The following is a 7,292-nucleotide window of genomic DNA, read 5'->3' on the forward strand; positions in this document are numbered from 1 at the left end:
CCTTCGTACTTCAGTACAGCTAGATTATTACACCTTTCAGTATATCTAAAGCTAGATCGCGTAGAGTACTATAAAATGATTGACTATGTCAACTTCAAGTTTATTGAGACTATGATTTCGCTTGTTTATTGTTGTATGCCACGAAGATACTGGCTAGACATGGTTATTTATACGAAACAGAGGACTGGACAGTGATGATCATTTAAGCAGTCTAACGAAATGCTTATATTGGTACGTGAATTGATAAAAGGATCTAGGAAGTTACTAGTAATGAAAATATTGTCTTGGATAACTTCTTGTGAATCTGTAGCTTTTTTCGAATGAAATAGGGATATGGACCACTTACTTTAAAATGTGGCATGAAACTACATTATTTAGTGAATGATGCTTAAACCAGAAGAAGTATAATGCTTGGAAAAAGATAAGAGAAGTAAGTATACTCTATAGTGTACACCAATGAATAGCACTCACTTTTGAAAGTTTAGCATGTCAAAATTATTGCGTTTAACAGTAACAAATGCATTCTAAATTATGTTGAGCTAATTTCTCCACTGTAAAGACAGGAATACTACTAAACATCATAAAATCACAAGGATGGGGATATTTAAATATATAAGAGCAAGTATGTGGAATTTACATTTTTGGTATTAAACTAGTTAAATATAAAATACAGACTTTTGTAGGTGATTATATCATGTGCATGTCCAAATGCATAAGCAATGAGGGGCGAGCCTTTTATTGCTCCCACTGGTGGCGGGCGGGCGAAGGGTCCAAAAGACATGTAGCCGGGTGCAAGTAAAAAAAAATAAAATAAAGAGTTCCATTTTCCTTCTTGTTCATCAATCGGAAATCTTCACAACCAGGCCATCCTGCCGAGCTTTGATCTCACTAAGTTCTGCTGCCTACAGATTGCTTGGACAGGACAGAAGAGGAGTACTCGTGTGTACACAAAGCTTCAAAATTTTATCAAAGAAGCTTTTGCTCCCTTCTCCAAAATAAGGACTAGTGATTGTTTCTATGTTTGATAATAGTTGACTTGGTGAAGTTTGCTATTCTTTCCCTCCCATTCAATGTAAAAGCACCACTTAATAATGAATTAAATTGTGCCAATGTTTCTTCTGTCTATTTCTGTTTATTTTAGGCCAATGACCACAACGCTTTACGAGTAATATTACCATAAGTCCCCTCTTAGCAGAGTGTGGTTGATATGTAGTTACTTCACATCTAATATTATTCAGATGGTACAAGATGAAACTATTGTTCATAGGTTACTCAAGTATTATTTCGTAATGATTAGCAGTGGTGTTCGGAGAGTTTTCTTGAAAGAGAATGTTGTGGTTACTTTTGTGAGGAGTAGAAATTATGCATCGAATTTCTTGCATTTGCCAATATCTTGAAATTCCAATTAGAGGACAAGTGTCTGTATGTAACATAGGATGGTCATGAACTTCATGCTGAAAAGTGAATTTTAGGCATAATTTAGAGCATGCCCTATCTTGCATCCGGCACTTCTGCTATTGTAAGCTAGCTCCAATTCACAGCCAATGTCAATATGAAATTCTATGTCATGGAAACTTTTTCATGGCACTTAAAATGTTCAATGTACTATTTTAATTTATGTTTAGTGTATGAGATATGATTGGATTGGAGGATTTCTGATTAGATACAACATGATGAGTATGTTCGGTTGCAGTATTAGTGAGGATTGGTTGTATAATCAACAAGATTTTAACTTCTTTTTCTTTCTTTATAATGTCCAATGCTATTCAATCCTCTCTATAAAAAATGTACTACAATTGTTTATTATATAGTTCTTTTATTAGTTGTCCTTTCATAATTGTGTTTAATCAATACAACTACCTAGGGAAGATTTTAAATGTCTATTTCCTTTTGCAAACGAACTATGTTTGAGCTCCTGTTGTTTTTGCAAGTTTCCAACCTAGTTTTTTAGTCACTACTTTTTCATGGTTATTGAGAAATCTGTTTTAATTCTACCAGGTAACCGTTTAGCCAGTTTCTAAGGAGCTCTTGGATATTTTCTGTGGTGCCTATATAATCATTTAAACTTGAGATTCAAAAAGATTGAATGAGTCATGGAACAATCCAATGTGTTTGTGTAAATCCCAAATTGGCCAATTTGCTTTCTTAGAAGAGGATATTAGCAGAAAATAATGTCAAATGTTGTAAGCCTGATACTGGAGAAAGGGTAGACAATATCTTTGGTCTATTTTAGAGTAGACTATAGCTCATGTCAGCTCGATTAGACTTAGCTTGTGGTTTTTTTTTATGAGTTGAGCTTAACTAATGATGGTTGAGTAGATAAACTTTGCTAGTTTAGCTGCTCAGGTATACAATTTCTAATTATTAGACTTAATTGAAGAAATTTTACAACATAATAACTTTTTAAGCTCTTTTACGTCTGAATGTTTTTTTCTACATTTTCACAGTAAACTAGATTTTATCTACTTCTCCAAATATAATGTAAATATAATTAGATTAGAGTGTAATATGTTTAGGTCCCAAATTGGAGCTTGACTTTGACCTTGGTTTGAGCCTGGCTTGGATTGGAGTGAGTAAGTTTATTGATCAGCTCGAGCTTAAGCTCAAACTTGCTAAAGTTGACCTAGCTTGACTTGTTTTTAGTTCTGTTATTCCTTAATCTTAAGGACATGAGAAATTCTGGATTATAGGATATTTGGACATAGAAAACATGCCACAGGGGACAGATAATATGCCGTCAACATTCTCCAAAGAATTATTTTTATCATATTGATACTGTTTTAAGTCCCGAACTTATATTTTGCTGCCTAGATTGATTTATATTATAAATGAGATGTTAAAACTTTTTGAATTTGTCAGTAAAGGTCACCAGCAACCAGTTGCATGTAGAAATGTCTAACAGCTATTTCTGTCCTTCGCGTTTTTAAGGTGGAAGCAAGTGCATCTTGCGATCGAGAGTTGGAACAGGAAGCAAGAACCTTTCCTTTACACAGAGGAAAGTGAAAGTTTCTTATAATCGAAATGATTGCAATGTAAAGCTGCAGTTTTCTTCATACAGTAGTTCATATCGGTTGGTCGAGTTCTGAAACCAACCATCATGTGCCCTCAGGTTCTTAATATTTTGGAGTTTCTACAGCATGTTTCTGGGTTAAAACAAGAATTAGTTGTGTTATTAAGTTGCACTCTGTACATACGGTTTTGAGATATGTTTTTCCTGTACTTTGTTTGTTAGTTTGTATGTGTGTTTAAGATATCTATTTTCTTTCTATGTGGACTCAACAAGACTGAATTGCATATGCTTCTTCTGGGTTTCTGCTCATTCTTTTCTTGTTTGGAGTTAGGGCCGGAAAAATATAAAGAGTGACGAGGTTGAAGATCCGTGATGCACGACTTTTTATTCAACGAACACTTCCACCAAGGCATTGGCTTAATTTTCTCAACCAAAATGTGGTCAAGTTGGAAATACAGAAGCTCCCAGTATTCAAGTGTCATTTTTTGGTGAAAACCTTGTGTAACTATGATGTACAGTGCGAATTCATTTTTACCCAGAAAGTTTGCAGCCCCATTTCGAAGCACTTGGCAAAGCTATGCTAAGCTCTTAAAATCAAATATCTCAACTTGTTACGTTTTTCATATATAGGTTTAATGTTCTGTACTCAATAGTATTAGCAATAATGCCCCACTTATTTTTAGTCTGCCATGCTGTCTTATGATTTTACATAGGGATATTTTTGATTTAGTATGAATGACTAGTGAAAGAACAAATAAAGGTTTGAAGTTCATTATTTTACAGTGCCTTCATTTACAAAATTTCATGTGTTGGATTTTGAAGAAAAAATGAATTTAACATGGCTAAGAATATTTAAAATGACAAGTTTACTCTTTTGAGTTTTTAAATAATCCGGTCAAAGGTGTTTTGATCAAATGAGAATTTGACGGAATTCATTCATTTGGATGAAAGCCAATTTAAACTAGGGAAAACTTGTTTGGCCAGGGTTAAATTCAGGCTAAACAACAGTTGGCACCCCCCTATTGGAGGGGCGGCTATTCCCCAGCACAGTTCTTTAAACTAGGATTTGCTGTTTGTATATCTGAAGTTGATGGCCCCTCCAACAAGGAACAGAAGTTGGTTGCTTTTTCTTTCTCATAATTAATTGAAGTCATAGGGTTTCCATCCATTTATTCATTCGACTCAGACATCAATACAATTAGATTCGCTCTTTATAGATAAACTTGGGATTTGCGATACCGGTAAGATGGAGAAGTGACCCACAACAAACAGAGGAGGATTTATTCAATCATATAGTTTGGCATTAAGATTTTCAAGGTTTGGCCAAGGTTTAGCTCAAGACCCCCTTTCTTAAATCCAACCAATCTTTTCGTAGGCGTTCGCGATTATGCTAGGTTTGGTTCAATCAATCCGTTCGTTGATTTGAGACTCAAGAATGGGGTTGTCATCTTGAGTGTCAACCTTAGATGTGCATATAGCAAAACTCATTTAAAAGATTGTTTGATGCCCATTTTCCTTAAAAAGTGCATTTTGAAATAGTGTTACGATGGAGAATATGTGGTTAAAAAATAAAGAAATATTTTGGATTTGCGTATAATATTATTTTATTGAAAAATTTGTGGTTGAAATGGTATCAAATCATTGTTGAAGAATGTAGTTTGATGAAAAAAATGGGGCTCAAACAAGGGTTCAATTATCTAATAAGGTACAATTGTCATTGCAGCCTTAGATGCTCCAATAGTCGTATTTGCTTAGTTCTTGTTTGACTTTTATCTTTTAAATTCATTTTGCTCAAACTCATTTTTAATTATTCAATTTTTCTCTCTTTAAATAATTAATGCTGAATTAGCTAAATCTGATTTAAGTTGATAATGTTTCGATGAAAATTATGAAATTTCAGTTTTTCAATATCTCTTGATACAATTTCTGAAGGAATGGACATGATTTCTATTTATGAGTCGATCATATCTTTTTGATTGAAGGATTCTAGTTTCAATTTAACAATGCGTATGCAGCTATGGCCTTTTTTCTGAATGGATCTGCTAACTGAGCGTTGTGTTTTCTGGTTTTTGGTAACTTTTTTTGTGTCAAATTACTGAATTATGCTCTTATTTTGAAACTACTGAATTGATTGATGCTAGAGTGCGATCAATTTGACATGTAAACAATGGTTATTCTGAATACTTGACCAATAAACGTTCATTTTTTATATTTGATCCACATATCGGTGCCAAAGCATCTTATTTTATCTGTTTGAACAGACTTTCGATGGAAATAGTACGAATTCATTCGATGACAGTTAATATTTTAGCCATTGTCACATTGCATTTCCTTCTATAAACAGAGGCTGGATAATTGGATAATTTAGAGCTTCTATTTCCATTTAAGAAACTGGGTTCTATTAATGAAAGTTGGAAACTTTACAGGCTTTAAAAAGGTGAAAAAAGTGAGGCATGTAGAGAGAAGAGACTTGAGAAAAAAAATGTGTCATTTAGTTCCATTATTGGAGCTTTCCTTTTGTCTTAGACAAGTGGTTTTGCTATTAAGATTTAAGTTGGTTTCTTTGTTCGTAAAAAACTGGTTATGTTACACTCTCTTTTACAGTATTGATAGCTTTAATTGCTGTTCGATTGATTTTGTTGTGTTGTATTGGATTTTTTGCTTTTATGAAATATGAAGATGGATGGGAGAATCAGTGGGCCAAATCTGACTGGAAGAAAGATGAGAACATGGCCGGAGAATGGAACCTTACCACTGGTAAATGGAATGGGGACTCTACCGATGAAGGTAAACATGTCATTAGTTGATGAGTCTTAAGTACGTAGATATGTTTGCGCAATATATATGTATATGAATTTGTATGTACTGAATATATGACGTCAAAGGGGATTTACTTCTATGTCTTAGTGCAGGTATATAGACCACTGAAGACTACAGGTTTTATGCCATCTCAGCTGAGTTCCCTGAATTCAGCAACAAGGACAAGACATTAGTTTTCTGGTTCTCTATCCAGCATGAACAGAAGCTTGACTGTGGTGGTGGATACATGAAGTTGCTTGGTGGTGAAATTGATCAGAACAAATTTGGAGGTGACTGTAACACTCCGAATTTTAAAATTTTCCACGTGGGCTGGTAATTTAGCAAATAAAATAATCCATGTCTAACATTGTCGTCACACTAAAATCGAAAAGTTGAAGTGATAAACACGTCCCACTTATTTGCATAAATGGTTTATTTCGCAAACATATACTTTTAATTTATCGTAACTTATCTGAGTCAAATATTTAAGCATTTTTGAAGTTGATAAAAATATATCAATATTATACTCGTTTTATAGCTCGTGTTAAATAATAAAAATTGAGCTTAAGAAAAAGTAATTTCGAGCTAGTATGCTCGAGTTATTTTAATAAAATGAAATATGTTATCTTTTAATATTTTATTAATATGTCATATGTGTAAATAATATAAAATGATTTTTTTCTAGAAATATGTGATTTATGATTGTAAAGGAAACGTGTATGTTTTATTAACTATGTTCACTTCAGTACGTATACATTGGAATTTGAAACGGTTTTATCATTTAATATATATATATATATATTAAACACAAATCACTCATTAAATTTACAGTGTAATTGATCCGTTTCCAGAATTCTAACCATCGGACGTGATAAGACGTGTCCATTAATAATATATTAATTTATTAACATCATCAGGTGTACATTTAACCACAGGCGTTTCGTTGGTTCATGTTACGTGTTAAATGACTTTTATGAGTGTCTATATATGTTCTCAGTGAGTGTTTTACTTTTAAAACAAGTTTACAACTTCATCTCTATACAAATTCTTGGATATCAAATTAAGGTAAGAATACATGGTGCAAGTGGTAAATTTTTATCCTTGATATTTATGTAAATTTGGCATGAAATACTAGAAGGCCTTCGGGTCGAATTATATGTTAAATTCTTCGGGATGGACCGTCAAGTTAAAAAAAAGAAGTTAAATTCTACGGGATATGGGGATTCTTAAGAATTCCTTGAACTCTAAATCTAAGAAATGTTGGTATGTTATACTATTTTTATATTTATATTATGTGAATAAGGATGTGCACGTATTCTTACTGAATGTTTTAAAAAATACTCACTCTTACAATATTTTCAGATTGAGAACGGGTCGTATGGACGCGTGGAAGATTGACCGAGCGATGCTTATGGGGTCGTCTAGCAAATTTTCTAGAAAAGGATAATTATCAAATTTATATAAAGAATATCTTTGTGTAAAT

General features: G+C 33.2%; 1 long non-coding RNA gene and 1 pseudogene across 1 annotated transcript in view; both read left to right on the forward strand.

The window, feature by feature from the left end:
* The window catches only part of LOC111387074, a 3,902-nt gene extending 291 nt beyond the window's left edge, over window positions 1-3,611 (forward strand). The window contains exon 2 of the long non-coding RNA XR_002701353.1: window positions 2,929-3,611. This is a non-coding gene — a long non-coding RNA (uncharacterized LOC111387074). The remainder of the gene's footprint in view (window positions 1-2,928) is intronic.
* Window positions 3,612-5,111: 1,500 nt separating this feature from the next.
* Window positions 5,112-7,269, forward strand: LOC111387073 (annotated as a pseudogene).
* Window positions 7,270-7,292: the final 23 nt, after the last annotated feature.

The sequence above is a fragment of the Olea europaea genome, unplaced genomic scaffold (assembly GCF_002742605.1).
Source record: "Olea europaea var. sylvestris unplaced genomic scaffold, O_europaea_v1 scaffold3883, whole genome shotgun sequence".
In the NCBI taxonomy this organism is placed as follows: Eukaryota; Viridiplantae; Streptophyta; class Magnoliopsida; order Lamiales; family Oleaceae; genus Olea; species Olea europaea.